This window comes from Carya illinoinensis, chromosome 16 (assembly GCF_018687715.1).
Source record: "Carya illinoinensis cultivar Pawnee chromosome 16, C.illinoinensisPawnee_v1, whole genome shotgun sequence".
NCBI classification, from domain to species: Eukaryota; Viridiplantae; Streptophyta; class Magnoliopsida; order Fagales; family Juglandaceae; genus Carya; species Carya illinoinensis.
In genome coordinates, this window is record NC_056767.1 from 8293883 (window position 1) to 8317993 (window position 24111).

Here is a 24111-nt window from a genome sequence, read left to right on the forward strand (position 1 = left end):
GGTTTGACAACAGATGGATTGAATTAATTAATGCTATTTAATGCTAGTCATTATGGTAGACTTTTAGAAAATGGTTTTAAGAAAAATGAATTACCATTCATTTAAAACTTTTTCCTTTCATGCCAGGATATTAAAGAGTCCATGTTTATAAAATAAAATATGCTTATTAATTTAAAGAGAGTTATAATGAAAAACATTGATCTTTATAATTAGTCTTTCATACAAAACATTGTGCCTAGGCTTTCGTGCTCTTCCCCTTGGACCGTGTTTTTCTTAACGCGTACTATTTGTGTTGTTCCTGGAACGGCACACATAAAAACTAAAATGAGTCGAAAACTCATAAGCATTACTTCATACGGTCAAAATATAATAACATAGGTTTTCAGTCATGCATTCATTACTCCATACATACTATACATAAGACATTCGTTCATTTAAAACATTTTGAGGTGGGGTTTTTCTTGAAAAGGATTATTTTTTATAAAACATTTATTTTCTTTCTTAAAAAATTTTCATACGCCTCGTGCCTTTATTTCTTAAAGTGTATGAGTATACATGCGTTTTTTCTTAACATACATACATTTTTTCTTATCACTTTCCATTGCCTGTTACACACTATTATGTCCCGTGTGCGAGGGTTAACGATCTTCCTTTGGACCCAGACTCCTCCCATGGCCACAAGTTGGGAATTTCTTTTCAGTTAGGGGGCAGCATTGGGTTCTATTCTAACATTGCCCACTTTAATTTGGATGAGCACTGTATCACCTCTACTGTTCGGGGAACTCAAATTGATGTTTCCCCTGCTATTTTAAGAGAATTATTTGAACTCCCAGAGGTGGTCAATCCTCTACACCCATTGATGAGTGTGCGAAAGTGCACTCTAACTACCCTATTATTGGACTAAAATGTTAAAATGTGAATAGAAATCATAGGAATTAATGTGTATTTTTAAATTGAATTTCTATTTACGTTGGGATACTCCTAAGTAGTTTTTTTATGTTTAATTTCAGAGTTTATAAAAGAGCAAGTCAAGCCTAGTCAAATTCAAAGAAGGACATTCATGGGGTTTGAGAGCAATTTAGAAGAAAAGAAAAAGAAAAAAAATCACAAAATGAAACCACAAGAAGTCCAAGTCTGAAATTCGCTAGGAGACAGTCTGGACATACTTTAGTCTTTTGACTGTATCTTTCTACTCACATATTGTATTGATGCGATTCTTGATGCATTAGAAAGCTATCTTAAAGGGATATAACTTTGTAGCTAATAATGATTTCCAAATTGGAACTCCTAAAGGGTGTACGTGGCTGCTAAGATAAGTCCTAAAATTTAAGCATTTTTTTAATGCAGAAATTAAGAGGACATTAGGGTTTCTTTCATACCCTATATAAGCATATCATTAGCATGAAATAGAGAAGGAGAGGAGGCACAAGAGGCAGATCTGAAGAGAGGAGAAAATCACTTCCATGGCCACCGTTCGCTTCAGTTTTCTCTGGAGACGTCCAGTATATTTATGGGTAACTAAATTCTCAAGTAGGATTAGGGATGAACTTGCACGTTAGATGGTATTTTTAATTTATGTATTTGATCTTCAATTACTAAAACTCTTTTGTTTTATCATTCTCAATTCATCGTTGATGTTTTATTCTCCGAATAATTATAGAATTTATTCTGTTTATGGATTCAGTCATACTTTTTCTATTGAATGGATTAGTTTTTTGATTATATTTGGATCAATTATTTATCTGTATTGATTTAGTTTTTTTGCTGCAATATCGCTCCCTGAGTATATTGTCGTCATTGGATATTCTCAATAGGGGTAGTAATTTACGTATTTTAAAAGTGGTGAATGATTTTTCAAATGGTTAAATTTGATTTAATTTTGGTTTATAAATCTATACCTTCCGATTGGAAATTTCAGGAATTGAGTTCCAATTCCTAATTGAGTTATCCAATGAATTAAGAATAATTAAAATACCAGATTTGTGTAAGGGATTCCCAACACTCTACTGTTTATCAAATTTGAGTACTTTTTCCGTTAATCAATTTGCTTCATTTTAATTTATATTTAAAATTAATCTTTGTTCTCCATTACTTATTTAATATTTTTCTTTAGTTTATTTGTTCCTCTTGCTATTCTATTAATTTGTCTCCATGTTGAATCGACACCCCAAAGTTGTGCTACAACTACCGCGTTATTCTTTGGGCGTAATCAAATTTTGGCGCCGTTGCCGGGGAGACGATAGAAGAATTGTGAGATAGTTTTTCTTTTCAACAGTTTGTAAAGGCTGTAACTTTGTTCCCTCTTTTAGTTTGCTGCATTTTTATTTTATTTTCTATTTTTTTTAGTGTTGCGTTTTTCTCTACCTTGCATGCATAGGTATAGAGACACCTTGGGTCAGTTTGCTTGTAGACCTATGTTAGAGTCAGAGTTTAATTTTTCTGATAATTTATTTGATAATTCTTCTAATTTTGAAAAAATGAGTGAATACGAAAATCAACCCACTAGGACCCTTCAGGATTACCTCCACCATACACGCACAGCCACACCATTATGCATCATGTTTCGAGCTAATACTCGCCAATTGGATTTTAAAATAGGGACGATACAATTACTCCCTACTTTTCATGGCTTGAAAAATGAAAATCCATATGTTCACATTAGGGAATTTGAGGAAGTAGTTGTGACTTTTCATAATCAAAATGCAACTGATGACATTGTGAGACTTAAGTTCTTTCATTTCTCTTTGAAGGATAGAGCTAAGAGTTGGCTATACTCATTGAGACCAAGATCTATTGGGTCATGGAATGAGATGACTCAGGTCTTCTTTAATAAATATTTTTCCCAACATAAGACCAATGCTTTAAAAAGGCAAATCTCCACCTTTGTACAAAAGGACAGTGAGACTTTGTATCAGTCTTGGGAGAGATTTAAGGAGCTATTGAGTATGTGTCCTCACCATGGGTATGAGAATTGGCACTTAGTGAGCTATTTTTATGAGGGACTTACACCTAGAGAGCGTCAATTTGTGGAGATGATTTGTAATGGTGAGTTCTTATAGAAAGATCCTGATGAGGTCATAGAATACCTCAATGAGCTTGCTGAAAAAGCTTACACTTGGACTGGACCTAGTGCTACTGAGAGCACAAATAGGCCACGACTTGCAGGAAACCTAACGGTGGTAGAATTTACCATCTCAGAGAAGAAAATAACCTAAAGGCTAAGGTTGAGATGCTCACTAGGGAGCTAGAGGTGTTGAAGAATAAAGACCTAAAGCCAACACATGTGGCTAGTCATGCAGAGTCTTTTGGACCATGTTTTGTGTGTGGCGGGGTATCACCTTGCCCAAGAGTGTCCCACATTTGCTGAGATGAGAGGGATGTATGAGGAACAATGTAATGCCTTAGGTATGTACATGAAGCCTGTTGCACCTTTCTCTGATATCTACAATCCTAGGTGGCGTAATCACCCCAATTTTAGTTGAAAATTTGAAAACCAGCCACCTGCACAACCCTCTAGATCATATCATGCACCTTCATCTTCTAGGAGCCCCTTAGAATATACTTTACATGCTTTTATTGAGGCACAGAGTAAAACTAATCAAAAGTTTGAATCTTTGATTATGTAAGTTGTTCAAGAAAACAAAGAGATAAAGAGTCATATATCCAAGATAATGAGCTCCTTGAGTGTGAATGAGCGTGGCAAGTTTCCTTCTCAACCTCAATCCGCACCCCAAGGTCAGCATATGGTACAAAAAAATTTAAAAGAAGTCAATGTCATTATGACAAGAAGTGGTAAGTCCTTACACATCCCAACAACTGATAAGCAAGAGGATGTTGAAGAGGAACAAAGCAATAATAGTACCGAATTCCCCAAGGAAGCCGAGGTAATAAAGAGTGCAGTCAAGCTTTAAAATCCGGTATGTGAACTTTGGATTATAGTAATGAAATCTTGGAGAACCTCAGGCAGGTAAAGATTAACCTTCCTCTTTTGCATGTTATTAAACAAGTTCCCACTTATGCAAAAGTTCTTAAAGATTTATGTAAAGTTAAGAGGAAGCACCATGTTAAGAAGACAGCATTTCTGACAGAGCAAGTTAGTGCTCTAATTAAACAGAGAATTCCTCCTAAGCACAAGGATCCTGGTTGTCCAACCATTGCATGTAATATTGGGAATCATGAGTTTGGACAAGCCTTGCTAGATTTAGGAGCTAGTGTTAATTTGATGCCTTATTCCATTTATTTACAACTTCATTTGGGTGAAATTAAGCCTACTTCTGTTGTGCTTCAGTTGGCTTATCGTTCAGTTAAGAAACCGAGATGGATAGTTGAGGATGTTTTGATCCAAATTGACAAGTTTTATTATCCTGTTGATTTCTTAATTTTGGACACTCAATCAGTTGTTGAGTCTAACTCTAAGGTTCCTCTCATATTATGTAGACCTTTCCTTGCTACGGCTAATACACTTATAAATTGCAGGAATGGGTTGATAAAGCTATCGTTTGGAAACATGACCATGGAGGTTAACATTTTCCATATTGAGAAACAGGCAACAGATGACGAGTGCCACCATACGTACATGATTGACGCACTCATAGACAAGGGAGTTCACACAACTCTTGATTTTGATCCCCTTGAATATTCTCATGTGAATTTTGAGTTTGATACATCTATTAGTGATTCATCTGATGTTATAGATATTTGTGTTGTTTTTTATGAAACTCAGGATTATGGCACATAGGCTTGGCAACAGAAATTTGAGGAGTTGCCTAAGAAATGTGGAAAACGGATTCCTATAAGTATGAAAGCACCAAGAGTTAAATTGAAACCTTTGCCTAAGTCTAAAGTCTATAAGGTTAAAATAAAAACGTTTCATGATAAAAATATTCTTAGGAAGAGGTTTAAACCTAATGACCGAATATACTTGTATGATTTTGGATTTCATAAGCACCAAGGAAAACTTCGGTTTAGGTGGACTGACCCCTTTGTAGTGAAAAATGTTTTTGTAAATGGGGTGGTATAAATAGAAGATTATAAGGATGGTCGGATCTTTAAAGTAAATGGTCAACGCCTTAAAGTATTAATTGATAGGCAAGTTCCGGAAGAGGAATACATTCTACTTGTGGATCCAGTCTATCAACCGTGACCACACCATCCATGTATGTTTTTCTTTATTTATTTTGTTTTGCTTTGTTTTATTTTTGTTTTCTCTTATTTTCTTTCTTTTCCTTTTTGTTTGCTATTATTTTCTTTGTTTTTGATTGCAGGATAATTTCATTTTGTCATTTCAGGTTACCATCTTTGGTGCTTATCAAGCTACCATCGTAATTCATCAAGTGTATTCTACCATTTTTAGTTACTCCCAATTCAATTTTGATTCTTAAACATTGAGGACAATGTTTCATTGAAGTTGGGGGGTGGTGGTGCAAATTCAGTATTTAAAATGCTTGTTGGAACTCTGTGGCATATTTTTATGTGTCAATTTTTTTTAATTTGCATCATATGTGTACTCATTCTCATTCATAGCCATCTTCGTGAATTCACCAAACCCACCATAATCATTTTTGCTGAAGCATTCATAGAACCCTTAATGCATTTATCCAAGTTTTGGGGTAAGATGGTGATTTGACACATGTAGTTAAAGAACTATTTTGCTTAAGTATTCATGTGAGTTCGGAGAGGATTGAGAGCATACAAATGCAGTAAATTGTGATAAGCGTTCATTGATTTGTTGAATTAGGCACTTCTTTTGAGAATATCATTACATGGTTTGTGGTACGATGGTGGATATACTTGGGATATGACGAAGGTCAACTTAGGATTAACGTTTGAGCCTTTCAAGCTATCCCTTTCCATCATAGACCCTTAGTAGCCAACTTTGAGCCAATAAACACATGTAGCTTTTTTCTTTCATATGCCCATATCATCCATGCCTCTCCACATTGAAGTATAACCTATACACTGATTTTCTTACCCTTTTTACTTCCAAGTGTATACTAGGTGTGGAATTTGTATTTTCTTTCTTTTATTTTATCATTTTCAATTAAAAATAAAGGAAGAAGAAGACGACAGAAAAAAAAAGAGAAGAGTACAAGTTGCAAAGTGTTCAATTAAGTGAGCTCTGAAAAAAAAAAAGTTGGTAGAAATGGAGAGAATACAAAAGTGGCATGTGTTTGTCCATCAAATTGTTGAAAAAAAAAAGGAAGAGGAAGAAGAAGGAAAAACATTATTATTTGATGATTTGAAAAGTTAGAGAGTACATCAAGTGAGAAGTGTGGTCTATTGAGATATTTAATAAAATTCCCTTTGTATGTACTTGGAAGTTTTTGAATCATTTTCATCATTTTTTTCATATAGCCCCAAAACTAAGCCACATTACAACCTTTTGTGTTGACCGTTCTGATCTTAAGTAAGCTATTGGAAAGACTGATGGAAGTCTCATTTGTTAGTATTCCTATCATAAGACCAATGTTTGCTTGTTGCTTGTACATAATTGCCTAATTTTCCATGAGAGTGTTTATACACCCATTATCAACTCCATAGAGAGAGCCCTTACATGAAACACTATTATACCCGTGAGTTATGGAGTTGAACATTTTGCTTGAGACGTTCTTGATGTTGCATGTGTCAAGGTTAGTGGTAAGATGGTTATGATTTAGAGAACACACACACACTCTGTGGATTGCTATAGGTGGATTGATCTTGATGGGTTATTGGATTCCTTAGATTGTTTTGATATGTGAATCTGGAAAGTGTGACTTGATGGCCTTTATGTGTGATTTTCTTTGGTCTCTTTCATTGTTTTGACATGAAAATTGCTAGCGACTAGCAATGAGTAAGTTGTGGGGTGTGTTGAGTGTGCGAAAGTACACTCTAAATACCCTATTATTGGACTAAAATGCTAAAATGTGAGTAAAAATCATAGGAATTAATGTGTATTATTAAATTGTATTTCTATTTACGTTAGGATACTCTTAAACAGTTTTTTTATGTTTAATTTCAGAGTTTATAAAAGAGCAAATCAAGCCTAGTCAAATTCAAAGTAGGACATTCATGGAGTTTGAGAGCAATTTGGAAGAAAAAAAAAAGAAAAAAAATTACAAAATGAAACCACAAGAAGTCCAAGTCCGAAATTCGCTAGGAGACAGTCTGGACATACTTTAGTCTTTCGACTATATCTTTTTACTCACATATCGGATTGATGCAATTCTTTATGCATTAGAAAGCTATCTTAAAGGGATATAATTTTGTAGCTAATAATGATTTCCAAATTAGAACTCCTAAAGGGTGTACGTGACTGCTAAAATAAGTCCTAAAATTTAAGCATTTTTTATGAGGAAATTAAGAGGACATTAGGGTTTCTTTCCTACCCTATATAAGCATATCATTAGCATGAAATAGAGAAGGAGAGGATGCACAAGAGGCAGATCTGAAGAGAGGAAAAAATCACTTCCATTGCCACCATTCGCTTCAGTTTTCTCTGGAGATTTTTGTTGTCCAGTATATGTATGGGTAACTAAATTCTCAAGTAGGGTTAGGGATGAACTTGCACATTAGATAGTATTTTTAATTTATGTATTTGATCTTCAATTACTAAAACTCTTTTGTTTTATCATTCTCAATTCATTGTTGATGTTTTATTCTCCGAATAATCATAGAATTTATTTTGTTTATGGATTCAGTCATACTTTTTCTATTGAATGGATTAGTTTTTTTATTATGTTTGGATCAATAATTTATCTATATTGATTTAGTTTTTTTGCTGCAATATCGCATCCTGAGTATATTGTCGTCATTGGATTTTCTTAATAGGGGTAGTAATTTATGTATTTTAAAAGTGGTGAATGATTTTTCTAAAGGTTAAATTTGATTTAATTTTGGTTTATAAATCTATACCTTCCGATTGGGAATTTCGGCAATTGAGTTTCTAATTGAGTTATCCAATGAATTAAGAATAATTAAAATATCGGATTTGTGTAAGGGATTCTCGACGCTCTACTGTTCTTCAAATTTGAGTACTTTTTCCATTAATCACTTTGCTTCACTTTAATTTACATTTAAAATTAATCTTTGTTCTCCATTACTTATTTCATATTTTTGTTTAATTTCTTTGTTCCTCTTGTTATTCTTTTAATTTGTCTTCCTATGGAATCGACACCCCAAAGCTGTGCTACAACTACCGCGTTATTCTTTGGGTGTAATCATCCATATAAGGGCATGGGGGCCCCAACGAAGATTGCCATGCGCAACCTCTTTGTTGGCCCCGATGGCCCTAAATGGACAGCCAAGAGTATCATCTACCCCTTAATCATATGCTCCCTCAATTCCGAGTTTTGGCCAAAGTTGTGCTCACCAACCTCTGGCCCATTAGTCGCCATACTGAGATTACACTTGATAAAGCCTATTTTATGTATGCATTGGCCACTGGAATCTCCATTGATCTTCCCAGACATATAATTGATATTATCCATCGATCCCATGTTGAAAAAGAGCAAAATCTCCCCTTTGGTAGCTTAATTACCAAGTTGGCTATGAAAGCCAAAGTATCTCTTCAGGTGAATGAACCTACCATGAAAATGCCTGGGTCTATTTCTGCTTTAACATTGGTTAAGTCTGAGGATGTCCTCACTAAGAAGCGGCCTCCAACAAATGAGTCAGCCACCTCACCCACCGAGCCATCGGTCCCTATATCTCAAGTGTTGGAGCAACTGTCTGTTTTGTCTCAAAAACTATCTTCTTGCTGCAAAATGGGAGGATAGTCAGTCCAAGATCAAACAACAAATCGCTACTATACATTCTGACTGTGTACAGGCGAATGATCGGTTGGTCCAACTCTCCTTGGATGTTCAACAGGTGATGGAAAATGTAGCTAATTCTGATGATGACTCTTAGACTCCCTTGGCTGATTGAAGACTAATAAGGGGGAGTAACACTTGAGGGGGAGCAGCAGCAAAGGGGGAGCAGCACAATTGATAATTTTGTTATGTTTTTTTTAAAAACTCTTTTCTTAATTCAGATACAAGTTATCATGTTTTGTTTGGATCACTGAACTTGCACTTGAATCTGGATTATTTGTTTTTTAATCTCCAAGTCAAATTATTGAACACACATTTTTAAGAATTTTGTTCTATTTGTGGTCTACTGTTTGAAATGTACAACAGGGAATTTACATTCATCAAGATGTCTTCGTCAACAATCCGCCAAAGGGGGAGATTGTAACGGCAGAAATTGGCAAGGATTAGATGACGAAATGATAAGATTTATCTTATCAGTATTTGTTTAAATTTGGATGAATGTAAAATAAGAGATAACTTTTTCTTCAAAAACATTGAGTTTATCTAGATATTTATAAAGTTGTTTAGATATGTCAGTTACATGTATTTCGAATTCATAAGAGTCTGTAATTATAAAGATCTGAAACTGCACACAGATAAGAAACTACAATGAAGAGTTATCATGAAATGTCAGCAACCCGTCAGGAAACATTCTCCCGACTGTCTCTACCTGTCAGCAAAATTCCACTTCAACTAGGACTCTTTCCAGATCTAATATTTAAAGGGATTCGGTTTTGTATCTCTTTAAGGACTTTGAGCCATGAATTTCAGAGAGGAGATTATGAGCATTTGTGAGAGAAAATTCCCTTGAGAATTTTCATGGGGTTTTTTATCTCTTCTTGAGTGTGATCGTATTTTGAGTGTAAAGGAACATTAATTGGATTTCAGCTTCTAGAGTTCCAAAAGGGAAGTCAACATTTGAAAATCGCCAGAGGTTCTGGCTACTACTGCAGTAGAAGACAAAGGGGTCGTTTGTCTAGGCAAGTAAGAGAGTCGAATTACAAAGGTTTTATAATTGATAATTGCTTGTAATTGTTCTTCAAATAATAAGATTGACTTTCCTGGGTTTGGCTGCCCCGTAAGGTTTAACCTTTAAAGAGTTCTTTAAAGGGTTTTCCTTCGTAACCAATTATTGTGTCTTGCAAGTTTGATTATTTTCTTTAAAGTATTTGATTCATTTCATAATCTTAACAATTGAGATCTAACCTATTTTTTCTAAGAAATTGGTAGACAATTTCGTAGTTTTACTGGGGTACGTTGGGAATTTCATGTTTGAACAATTCCAGTCAATGATGTCCAAAAACTCTATGCCACTACTACCACGATAATCATAATTCATTTAATTTTTTTAATTGCCTTTATTTATAATGTTTGTAAACATTTGAACAATTAATATATATAGATTACAATTTATATTAGTATGTTCTTTTTAATTAAATTTCATTTTGCTTTATGAATACCGTTCGAACTTTAAATAACCCGTTTGAATGGTAAATTACCATTTATGCAAACATTCGAACAAAAACAGATCCATTCGAACCAAAAAAAAAAAAAAAACTCATTCGAACGTATCGGGAAATACAGTCCATGCGTTCGTTTGAACAATTAAATATTTATTTGAATAACGTTATTTTTCAAAACTCCGTTCGAACAGAAGATTTTCGAAAATAGATTGTTTGTTTGAATAGTTAATATATTTCTTCAGACAAAAGTGACTTTAAAATGTGTTGATTTGAACGACCTTGGTCAGATATGGTTATTGATTTGAATTAACATTTCATGTTGTTTGAACAATATTTTAAGTTCGAACAGAAATTTTTTCAGTCGAACTTGATGATTCTGAGACGACATTTTTTTTGTCTAAAAAAAAATTTCCGTTCGAACGATTTCGACTGGTTTTGAGAGAAAATAGAGACAAAATTTTTTTGGAGATGAAAATCAATTTTTGTCTCCGAAAAGTTTCTGAGAAGGTATTTCTGAGATAAAATAGAGACAAAAATTTTTCATCTTCAAAAACTTCTAAGGACAAAATTTGGATTTTTTGAGACAATTTTTTGTCTCAAAAAACCAATTCTCTTGTAGTGCATCTTCACACCTCTACTCCATACAATGGTCTCGTGAGATTTCTCCAAGCTTACATGATCAGGAACACCAAAATTAACTCCTTTGTGCTTCCTCAACTGATTCGTGCGACCAAACCTACTTTGACCCAGTATTTTCCTACACATTACTAGACCCTGATGTCAAGTACAAATTAAGTGTCAGTCATCTTACAACGTGCTAAGACCAGCACAACCTTCATGACCTTCCATGCTTCTCCATAAAATGCTATTGTATGTCCATTGTCATCACGTTATCCCACACATGATGCTCCTGTTCGGGAGTGCGATGCGCACATTGCCTACTCTGACTAGATCCAGTGCTTCTCCATCAGCTGTGTACATCTTTCTAAAATCACTAGTAACATAGTTCTGCATCATCTCTCAATATGAGGTGCTATGGAACGAAACCCCTGAATCCAACACCCAATTGCCAACTGAATTGTGCACCGCAAGAAATAGAGTATCCTGTATTTCTTCAACCACTACATTCATAGCATCATCCTCAGTACTTTTCTAATTCTGATAATCTCTTTTGATGTGGCCCGGCTTGCAACAATTCCAACAAGTGACCTGCTACCCATATCTCAACTTGTTCCTACCCTTGTTCCTGGTCTTATCATGTCCCCCCCCCCCCCCCCCCCCCCACCCCAATTGTCAACACTCAAGGCCAAACCTATATTAGAAAACTCTGCAAAGTCTTTACAACGTACCTCCTCAGTGAGAATAAAATCACGTATGTCATCATAACTCAATTTTACTAATCACCATCCACATGGCCTCCCAACAATTTGGCAACGATGCCAACAAAATCAACACTCTAATATCATCATCAAATTCAATTTTTACATATGACAATTAATTTGTGATCGTATTAAAGTGATTCAAATGTTGGGCCAGAGACGTACCTTTCACCATTCTCAAATTGAAGAGTTTTTTCATCAGATGCACCTTATTATTTGCCGACGGTTTTTCATACATACCTAACAAAGCTGTCATGAGATCTACTATGGTTCCCTCCTTAATAGCGTTGTGACCTACTAATCTAGACAAGTTGAGTTGAATAACCCCCCAGAACTTGTCGGTCTAATAGGTTCCAATCAGCATCTTCCATGCTCTCCGGCTTCTATCCCAACAGAGGAAGATGGAGTTTCTTCATATAGAGATAAGCCTCAATTTGCATCCTCCAATATCCAATCTGTGCCATCAAACTTCTCGACTCCAACCTTCACGACTTCTATTTTCAACTCCGAACCTTGGAGCTATGGTACCAGTTCTTGGGATCTAGAAAGCACCACACACAAGAACAATGATAGCTAGACAGACAATGAAATCATTGCAAAAACACAAAAATCAAGCACACATAATTACAAAACACATGATTTACATGGTTCAGCAACTTACCTACATCCATGGAGTTGCAGGGGATTTTATTCATAAGAGATTACAACACATAGTGAGTTACAAGATCTTTGCTTTAGTCATATAATCTCAACTGTCTTTCTAGGGCTTTTTTTTTCTCTCTCATTTGTTGGCAAATGTCTCTTGCCTCTTCCTCTTTCTCTTTCAATCTAATTATATTTTTTATGTTTAAACATTACATATATATATAGGCCTCGGTGTGAGAAACCTAAGGTGGCAAAATTAGGGTTATTTGCTTGGGCGGACTGCGAGCAAGAAGTCTATGCAACATTCACTTGAGCCAACCATCGAGCCCACTATCGTGTGTACCTCGAGCGAATGGTAGGGTTTTTGCTTTAGTCGAGCCCAATGTCGTGTTCAACTTGAGCGAACAATTTGTCTAACCTTCATTCGAGCCAACTGTTAAACTCATCTTGAGAAAACTCTCTGTCTAAGTTTTGCCCAAGTGCCAAGTTCAGCGATAGTTGAGCAAACAATCTGCCTAGCACTTTTTAGCTCACAAACTAGGCTCCACACACAACCCAACAAGTCTTTGTTATTCTAAATTGTGTTTGAATACATAACATATGTTCAATCCAACTCAGCCCATTTAAGTGGAAAAAATTTCGGGGAGCAGTGTCGTCATCACTGTCTGTCCACTCTTATTCCACAAGTCTTAGAACTTCATATCACTTGCAATTTCCTATCTAGATTGCCGGAAATTCTAGTCTTATGGCTTGATATTGCTATGCATTTGCTTGTATGTCTATTTTTATTTAGAGTTATGTTATTTATTTATGAGAATTGCTATAACCACAAATAGATTTAAAAAACTAAACTCACAAATTGACATTATTTTATATGATACGTTAGATCTACTTTACGATTAAATTTATTTTACAATTTGACGTATCATATCAAATCATGTCAGTTTGTGGGTTTACTTTTATAAAAGCATTTTGTGATTACTTTGTAAATTTGTTGGATATCATGCCACTTATTGTAAAAATCATTATATTCATGACAAGACTCAAATATAACGATAAACAAGCGTACATAAAGATTTCTTATTTTATCTATTCAATAGTTATGCAATATTGATAGTGGGACATGAATACAATAGCCACATTCTTTTTGGGCGGCGGGAAAAGTCTAGCTAATGGTGTCACAAATTCATGTCGATTTAATTTAATGACAATGCTAGGGTGTCTATCAAATGTGTACATTAGTATAAATGATTTTTTTTTTCTTTTTCTTTAAACAATTTTTAAACATTCTTAATCATTAAGAAAAAAAATTAACTGATAGTTACTTCATTAAACATTAAAAAAAATAAAAATATATGGGTAGACATATTTGATAGTCATACTATTATTTTCTTTAATTTAATAGGAGATATTGTATTGGTTTGTGTGCATCTATATTAATGGTCAAGCTAATAAATGGAACTGATCATTCCCTATTAACAATTCACTTCAGCCTCAAACAGCTTAACCGTTTCTTGTTTTTGATGTCATCTTGATTGTCTAGCTTGTTGCATAGTTTCTACTTGTGCTCTTCTTTTCTTGTTTTTGTAAACCAATATACATAAGGGAGGGAGCGTGATTAAAGTCACACTGCTCGTCAAACGTCAGTTGTGATGTAAAACAAAGGTGCTCCTATTAACATTGGAGAAGTATAAGAAATAGTTTGAGATCAACGCAAGTGACTGATTGAGTTGTAATATAATCCACACCCTTTTTTTTTATTTTCTTTTATTTTTTTTAAGAAGAGCCGAAAACCACCCACATAGCAGCCCCGTTCCAATTTTATTAATGAACCCTCACTTATGGCGGAGGAATACCGTGGTTACAACCCGAGGCCTAGGGGTTACAAAGAAAAAACCAAAACTCAGACCTCCCAACAAAAAAACCATGTAAACACAACCACAATACATTTGACTCAAAGAAATAAAAAACCACACGCAGCAACCTGTAAAAACCTGCACAACCAAAGGGTAAGGAAATAAAGGACATAGTGCAAAGAGAAACATACCTGGGGGGGCCTGAGCCGTGCAACAACCACCAACATGAAGAGCACCAAAGAAACTAGGCTCGAATGTAAGCAATTGCTAATTTGTCAAGTCTCGCTAGACCTCTAATCCGCATCCTATTTGGCTTCTTCAAGTACTTTTGTACACCCTTATTTCTCTTTCCCAAAACATCTCTTGGGTCGCATGTATTGTCATTCTTAAAGCAACACAATCCTACCTCACATATTATAAACTAAAACATCTAACATTTATAATTGCAATGATAAAAAACTGATTGATTCTGGTGTTTTTATATTCCCACCCTTTGTTAACCCAATACTTGTCTTGTAGTAAATTATTTGCTCTTGCACCCAATAAATTTATTTCACCCTGAATACAGGTTAACCAAATGCAATATTGATCAACATGAAGTTAGCCCCCACATCAAACGATAGTGCCCCCACCCTAGTTCATCGTACCTATAAAGGGATTAGCCATCCAGTTTAAATAACATACCAGTAGTGCTACTATACCCTCTCAATTTGCCCACTTAGTGTACCCCCTAGTGCAAATTGCACTTTTCTTTTCTTTTTTGCTTTTTATTTCAATCATTTTTTTAAAAATATGTTTAAATATTTTTAAAAAATAAAAAAATATCAATATATTGATAATCACTTCCTTAATCAATAAGCAAAAGAAAAAAGATTCAAAATAAAAATTAAATGCATGAGCAGTCAAAATGAAGAAGCAAATTGCGTAGCATACTAGTATTATTCACAACATTATGCTTGCCAACCAAACTAGTAAAAGAATAATAAATTAATTTGAGAAACAAAATGGGTAAGGACCGACAAACCTTGCTTTATCTTTAACGAGCTTGGAAGGAGGCCTCTACTTTCGCACTGGCATATCTCCCCTATAAATAACCATTTTTTTTTCTTTTTTTAACTATAGATATGGGTTGTGAAGCAATCAGAGTGTATGCATATCTTCTGGATGAGTGAAGACTTTTCTTCCCTTCCGAGCACCTATCCCCAACTTCGAACAAGAAAGGATGGGAGGCAGACAGAGGCTTGTTTGTCACTGGCTTTGGTGGAGTGAAACAAGGAGTATTCAGAATTTGGTACACTCAAATTAAGAAAATGGGAACAAGGAGAACTGGAGAATTTCAAAGAATCACTACTGGTCACATTACCCCTATTGCCATTTTTCTCTGGCGGAAATCTTCTTGAAGCCGTTAGTAACATGTCTGCCTCATGTACTGGAGAGCAAAAATTAGGAATAGACCGTGCTATACAGTTTACTAGTTGGAATGGGATTTTTGTACCTAGTCGGGCCAAGCCCAATCCATTTCACCCAAACCTGTGGCCCATGACTTGGCAGGCGCATCCTTTCAGATGTGGTGCATTAACGAGGAAAAGACCGGTCGGGATCCTGTCCCCGACAAGATTAGCAGCATTAAATGTGACGTCGAATGGTTAGCACCAAGGTCGAGTTCCTGTCGCTAACAAGAATGGCCACATTAGATACAAGTACACCATGACGTCTGGAATAGGGGGTGATCATTATAGTGACAGAGGAACTAGATATCCCACATGAGACAAGGGTATAAATAAGATGGAGCAGGCAAAGGGAAGAGGTTAATCACTCTAAACTAACTCTCAGCTCTTTCTCTCTTTTCTCCAATACAAAATATATTCTAACTTTGGCATTGGAAATGCCATGAACACACCCAACCACCACATTCTTCTCTTTTACAGGCACTCAGCGCGGATCAGAGCCAGTCGTTACAAAACACGTCCTAATAGTTAGTAGTGTCTATTGGATCGATAGCTATTTGGATCTAATAGAATCAACATGCCTTTTATATTCCAGCTACAATGCGCTCCCAAGCGGCCCTTGAGCAGGAAGCTACATCAACAAGCCTGGAGAAGAGAGCTACAAAAATGGAAGAACTCATAAAGAAAATGGCCTCAAATATGCAAGCCCTTCAATGTGAGAATGAGGCGCTAAAACAAAGGAATGCCAAGTTTGGATAAGGCACCAAACCAAGTAGAAAAAAACGGATGGAGGGGGAGTCACAAAATACTCGCAAGATACAACCCGAAGACGTAGAATGCAAGATGATGAATGACTAGCTGCACATCCTTATGGGCAAAAATGAGGAAATGACAGAGAATAAAGGGATCATCCTCTATGGACCAGCTACTCAGCATCATGAACCTGCACCAAAGTGATGGCCATCCCACTTCCACTCAAGTTCAGAGCTCCACAAATAGAGATGTATGACGAGTCTAAGGACCTTGCCGAACATCTGAAAACATTTAAGACCCACATGCTTCCCCGGGAAATCGCATGCCAGCATTTCTCCTGATGCTAAAAGGCTTCTCTCATGCATGGTTTGGAGCCCTGCGGCCAGGTACTATCCACCGCTTAATTAAAGGAGTTAGGCTAGCATTTCTTAATGCAATTCATGAACAACTAAAAGAGAAGGTGATCGGTGACTGGTTGTTTACCTTTTTACTGTAATACAATGGGAAGAAGAAAGTTTGGAGGCGTACTTGTATTGGTTAAATAAAGAATGAATGACCATGGATGATCAAGATGGAAAAATTACACTGGCAGTGCTCTTCGATGACATCTGACCCCAAAGCCCCTTAATGGCAGAAATAGCGCGAATGACCCTGGCCAATGAGATTTTGTGGACTAAGCCGATGACTTCGTCAACACCAAAGACACCCTCAGAGCCTTGACCACCCTGAGATGCACAGGAGCAGACGAGCCGGTGAGCGAATAGAAGCGAGGCGCCAGCATGAAAACCCATGAGAAGGAACCCAAGGTGAAGAACGGGCAACACGAGAAAAGAAGCAACACAAGAGAAGAAGCGACATTAGCACAATCCCCCGAAAAGTGCACTCAAACATGAATGTGCATTCATGGGATGAGGAGCACCCACAGGAAGGCAATGACCACGGGTAGAGGGCTCACAGCTATTGTACCAAATCAAAAATTGCCACCATTTAAGGAAGAAAATGGCAAAGACCCGAGAAGAGATGCTCGAACATCTATGTGCCGACCGCTTTTCACCCCTAGGCAAGTAGCTGGAGAAAGCTGTGAACCAAAATGGGAGGCTTGTCAAAGTGAAAGCCCGAGGAGGTAGAATATGAGGAGAATGGAAGAAAGTCTTCGCGGCAGAACAAAAGTGCCATTAGGCAAGATCCATACCATAGCAAGGGGACTTGCCAGCATAGGCACATCCACATATGAAAGGAAACCATACGAGATAGTCTTCAACATCGAGAAGCTGGCCAAATAAGCTTGAACCCAAAAGGCCTCAACAGTTTCCTTCAATGACGCTAACTGTGAAGGGGTGATCTACCTACATGATGATGCCCTATTAGTAACAATGCTGGTGGCCAATTACACCACTAAGAGGATATTGGTAGACAACACGCGCTCTTGCAAGAGACACGCCGTGATGAAAGAAGCTCGATTGAGTCCTAAGTCAGATCGGGGTGAAGAATACGTAAATTTCAAAACCAACAATAGGCAAAAAGAACACGAGCACGTGGGTACAAGAAGAAAGGATGCCAAAATCACACTTATTATACTATCAAATATTAAAAAGTACGAAGTCCCCTTCTTGCAAACAGTGTGAAAGAAATAAAAATAAAAAATAAAATGTCTCCAAACTTTGGGACAGGGAGTTGGAGTAGGGAAGGCATTAGGCATCAAGTCTTAGCCCAGGTAGTCCAAAGAGTCAAGGTCTTCCTGATTAGGCATAAACTTGGCCTGGTCCAAGGTCCCAAGATTGTCATGAAGGTTCTCCTGCATGTTCCCCCTCAACTTCTCTAATACTCAAAAGTACCTGTGGCTCCAAGCTTGTTACAAAGTTGCCTTGCCGCCACAAATTGGGAAGAGAGCCTGGAGAGTTTGTCATTGGCAACAGCGAGCTCTAGCTCCTTCACCCGTTCCTCACAAGGCCTCATCATATCATTAAGCCGCAAATAGGACCCACCCAACTATATGTACTGGTCCTCGGCATTGTCCTTGTCTCTCTAGAGTGTAGCATTCTTCACCGCAAGCACCTCCTTCTCGAACTGGAGTTCGCCAATATGCTTATCTAATTTGCAGTGCACTTCTCTAGCCTCCACCAATGAGGAAATGTACCTAGACAGTGCTCTTAGGCCTTAACCATGGAAAAGGCCTTCTCGGCATGCTCTAGCATGGCCTTGAGCCTAAACACTTTTCGATAAGCCTACTAGACAAGACTACGCAAGGCCTCAACTTCATTCTCGACCTTACTAAATGAAAGTGGTTAGATATCTAGAACATAAAAAAAACATATATATCACATCAAGACAATGAAGAGAGAGAAGTCCCACTAGAGAGAGGATGCTCCTAAGTTGATCGGTCATCTCTCGTATAGCCTCAACCTTAGCCCCATCGATCAATGTCCTCAAAGGGCAAGACATGGAAGTGCCATCCCCACCCTGGGGTGCCGAGCCTCCTAGCAACCCTAGGGAAAAAGGTGGGGCACTTGCAATGTCGAGGGTTCCTCGAGCCTGACATCATTAACTACCTAGCCTTCGGGCCACATAGGAGAGCTAGGGCCCACAAAACTAACTCACGGGGAAGCCTTCTCGAGGATGGTAGTTGGGGAGGTATCCCGCTTGACAGACTTACTAGAGGAAGATAAGAATGTCGAAGACCCATCCTCACTTAGCATCATGAGGTCCTCACAAGAAAGGCCTTGAGGATGATGGGCTCAAGAGGCACCTCGCCGTCAGAAACCATGGCACCAAAGCCTAAGGGACATGGGTCGTCCTCAGTACCACTCTAGATGACCCCCTTCGTCTAGCAAGGAGCACCTTCAGAAGTTGACAAGGTCCCCTAATTGGCAACTCTAGAGGCAGAGTGCGTGTGATTGGTCCCCTCGAGGTGCTCCACAGTAGCGATCTCCTTGGGCGCGTTGAATGCCAAGTGTTGTAGGGCCTCAAGGAATGCCACTTCCATCTCTTCTATATCTTGCTCGGGACCGAACGCCCCCCCACTGGTCTCCCTTATAAGGTGTAGAAGGGATATCATGGAACGGCAAGGGTGCAACCACGGTCTCTTGGGCAGAAGACTCACATTGCCCCGAACCAACATTAGAGCCTTCCAACTCAGGGTGATCAGTACCTCATCCTCCGGGCAAGACCTCTTCGTCGCCACCTCAAGTTGGTGCGTAGAGTACATCATTCACATCACTTAAATTGTAAGTCTTGGCTTGTTAGATTCAAATTTTAAAATTTATCTTCTAAACTAAATTATGTTATGTAAACACTTTATTAATTGTGTTATCCAAACAACTTATAAGTAAAACTTCTTAACAAGAGATAGGCTTTGCCATTAAAAAGTAAAAAAATAAAAAGCTTGAAGCCTTTTTTAACAATTATTTTATAATTCTATTTCAAATTGAGGATAGTTATATAAAATTGAGATGATTTTTAATGAAGTGGCTATAGGTTAATTATAAAGTGAACTATAAAATAGCTTCAAAGAGTGATTGCCATAGGTTTATTATTAATTCTTGTCATAAAGAAGGTTTTTCTTTTTTTCTTTTTTTGTTTGAAATTTTTTAATTTCAAGTAAAGAATACGTGTGTCAATTTTTTCAAATTCTAAGCATGTTATTTGAATTCTTCGTAATATGATAATTTATATATGTATATAAAAATTTTATAGAGATGTTTGTTAAAAACAAAAGCCCAAAATTTTTTTCTCAAAATTCGTATTAATTTAAATAATTTAATTTATCCAAATAATTAGTAGGCTCAATTGAATGGTGTTGTGTGGTTGGGCTTGTGGCACAGCAGCCTCCATTGGTTGCAGTTGGCAGGCTTTGCAAGGAGAGAGGATTATTTAGAGAGAGCTGAAACCGCATACAAAGGGAGAGAGAGAGAGACATCAGAGAGGGAATATGAAGGTGGAGTAACTTGCCACTCGTCTAATATTTATTAAAATGATTAATCTTTTCATATTATTTTAAAGTTAATTCAATATTAGATTACGTGATAAAAGCGGAGAAGCTTCCTATCAACGTGACATATGAAAATTATACCGAACGACTACATCAAAGTTTATAGCCCGAAGTAAATCATGTGATTCCCCCCAATCTTCTCCATGGGAACAAATATCCGTTCTTCCTTGGTCATGGGCGATCCACATCATGATGTGCATGTAAATTATTCCTGCAAGCAACAAATTTTGAGTACGGTTCGAATTGTCTATTAAAGACGCTGTTCGTGAATTTCTTTTTAGGATCGAATTTTGAATATATTTCGGCCGAAATCGACTTGGTTAAAGCTTTTAAGTTTAAATAAACTCAAAAAATTTGTATTTATTATTTTAATAATATTATCTATATGTTTATAAGGAGAATATCGAATATATTTAAAGAGGTAGAGGAAATAAAGTTCCTAATCCAAAGTATGGTACGTTATTTGAATATAATTGTTTTCAGATATTATTAGACTATTTTATTATTATTTATAAATTAATTACTATTATTCATATATTATTTATTATTATTTTCTATTATTTATAAAATAATATTGACGATGGAGGAAATGAATTTTTTCAAAACATAAACTCCAACTCGAGATAAGTGCAGGTTTCACTGACTCTCTCAGTCTTAGATAAAATTAAAAGAAATGACATTGCTACGTCTAGAGGATCACAATCAGTTAATTTTATTTTATTTTTATTTTTTATTTCATCATTTTATAAAGTTATTTAAATAAGATTTAAAAAAAAATATATGTTCATTTAAAAATACTTACTTAATCATTAAGCTAAAAAAAAATAAAAAAATTCGGTAGCTAGACGTACGTGTGGGGTACTCACTAAAGAAACCATGGGATTCTTACGGGGGTCATTATTTTCCAAGCAAAGGGAGAAAAAGCTAGAGAAAGAAAAAGCAAGTGTTGTGAGCTTTGTTGGATCCTTTGGTGAAAGAATGTAATGAAAGGTATTAAAACAGAAAAGACGTGTGGGGTACTCACTAAAGAAACCATGGATTCTTACTAGGGTCATTTCAATTTTCAGAGCAAAGGGAGAAAAAGCTATAAAAAGAAAAAGCAAGTGTTGTGAGCTTTGTTGGATCCTTCGCTGAAAGAAACGTAATGAAAGGTATTCAAAAAGAAAACACGTGTTTACACTACCTTATAAATTATCTTGAGTCGGTTCGAATTGTCTATATAAATTAAAGAGGCTGTTTGTGAATTTCCTTTTTCTCACGATCGAAATTTGTATATATTTCAGCTGGAATCGACTTCATGTACTATCTGTATGTTTATAAGGAGAATATCGTACATATTTAAAGAGGTAGGTAGGAGGAATATTTAAAGAGAATATCGTAAGCATGTTATTTCAATCTTCATGAATATAATAATTGATATATGTATAAAAATTTTATAAAGATATTAGCAACCAAAAAAGTCCAAATTTGAGCAAATGAAAATTACCTAAACGTAAACTCCAATTCCAGATAAGTGCAAGTTTGACTTGACTCCTTTTAAGATAAAAATTATAGGAAATGTAACGAACGGTATTCAAAAAGAAAAGACCTGTGGGTACTCGCTAAAAAATCCTTCATGATTCTTCTCAAGGTCATTTCAATTTTCCGAGCAAATGGAGAAAAAGCTATAAAAAGGAAAAGCAAGTGTTGTGAACTTTGTTGGATCCATCGGGGAAAGACAGACACTGACGACAAGTTTTCCTTCAATGCCACGGGTATAACGGACGTGTGAATCAAAGTTTAGCTTCAAGTGATAACGCGTGGGTCTCGAACGACTTTGATTTCCATGCTTCCTTGTCTACTTGCGCCATACGTTGATAGAGAGATGTTACTCATCGCTAGACATAATATACTTTATTTATTTTAATATTATTTTTATTTTTTATTATTCTTATTAAATTTATTGAATTGTTCTATTTATTATCTATATATTACATATTTATTATAAGAAAAAAAAATTAAATAAGATATGGTGTATAATGTGCAAAAATAATAAGTAGACTCTGCCCTCTTTTGACCCCATGGGCGATAATCATACTCTTCGCAAGCCACAGCATGTGAATGGTAATTCCCGCAAACAACAGATAGTGAGCTTTTCATTTCGGTACAATAATAAAATCATCTTAATTCATCTCAACAAATTATTATAATTTTTCTAAACTTCTAAATAAATTATAATAAATAATTCAATATTTTCAAATCTTAAAATAAAAATAATATTCTAATAATATTTATTTAACTTTCATTGCTTCACATCTCATTTTATTTCAATTCACTATCCAAATCTCCCTTATTGTGTATACTTTTTATCTACTTATGTAGTGACTCAACTGAGATAAAAATGGAATGAAATGTAGTGGACGGTAGTTAAAAAGAGAAGACGTATGGGTACTCGCTAAAACCATGGATTCTTCTCAGCAAGTGTTGGATCCTTTGGAGAAAGACAAATGCATGGGAGAAATAAAGTTGTTGCAATTCATGGTTTGGAATATAAATTTTAAAAAAAGGATCCTTTGGAGAAAGACAGATGGGAGAAAGACCGATTAATATTGTTGTAATTCTGAAAGTTGCGGTCCTACGAACCATTCCAAATTTTTCAAGACTCGTTGCCATGATGCTTATAGTTATCCTAAGGATGACGTAACTAGCACATTTACATGCAATGGTACTGGAACTAACTACAAGGTTACCTTCTGCCCTTGAAGCAGTGCTGGTGCCATAGATCAACTAGCACCTACCTACCTTGTAGCGTGCAAAATGCAAACGCCAACCTTGGTACTCAAATATCATGAGGTTGCACTACAACACATATGCATTTTTACTGCAAGCCCAACTCATGAAAAATATATTAAAAACTGTAGTAAAATATATTTTTCCACTGAATTCCATTGTAGGTGAAACGCACCGGTGCCATAGATTAACTAGTACCTACCTACGTAGATCGTATTATTAATGATATCTCCACGAAAGACAAATATATATAAAATAACGTTTCTAAACTCGTTACCATTTTGTAGCTTAACCTAGCTAACAAACACTAAATATTATTTCTAAATCAAATAAGTAGGTACTAATGATTACCGAAAAGAAAATATTTTAACAACAAAAGAATTATATAAAAGAAAATCATAAAATGATATAGGTTGATATAATAAGTCTGATTGTAAAGTTATTTTTATTATAAAATAGATATAATAAATTCAATAAAAATACGTCAATTTATAAATTTATTTTCAACGTAATATTTGTATGTACCTAACAATTGTCTTGCGAAAATAACAAAAAGGAGCGGAGACAGCAAAAAGAGAAAAGAAGATGAGAAATAAGGCAAAATGACGAGCTAGACTCTACAGGTTTGGTTTTTCAGGGAGGCCTCAGTCCCGATGCAAGACCCTTCCTTGGGGTTGCTCTAGGTTATTGATTGTAGACAACTATTAGATATATACGTTTTATGCAATCTCTTTGTAAATAGATGGATTTCACCTGAATAAATGATTTTTTTTGTACTTTTTCATGGTGGTGTCTACTTTTTTTTACAAAAAACCTGCACGATATTTGTATATTTGAAATTTGTACAAATCATTACTCTTCTCGTAAATTTATGACTCAAACTAAGTGATGGATATGTTGTCGCCGTAAATTCAAGGATTGCATCCCTCCCTATCTTTCTAATGAAATTGAACTACTTATAAAAACAGAAGATATTATG

General features: G+C 36.0%; 1 non-coding gene across 1 annotated transcript; it reads right to left on the reverse strand.

Annotated features, from left to right (window-relative positions):
• Positions 1-2857: 2857 nt before the first annotated feature.
• On the reverse strand, positions 2858-2965 carry LOC122299969. Its single transcript, XR_006239821.1, has one exon. It is a non-coding gene; the product is annotated as a small nucleolar RNA R71 (small nucleolar RNA).
• Positions 2966-24111: the final 21146 nt, after the last annotated feature.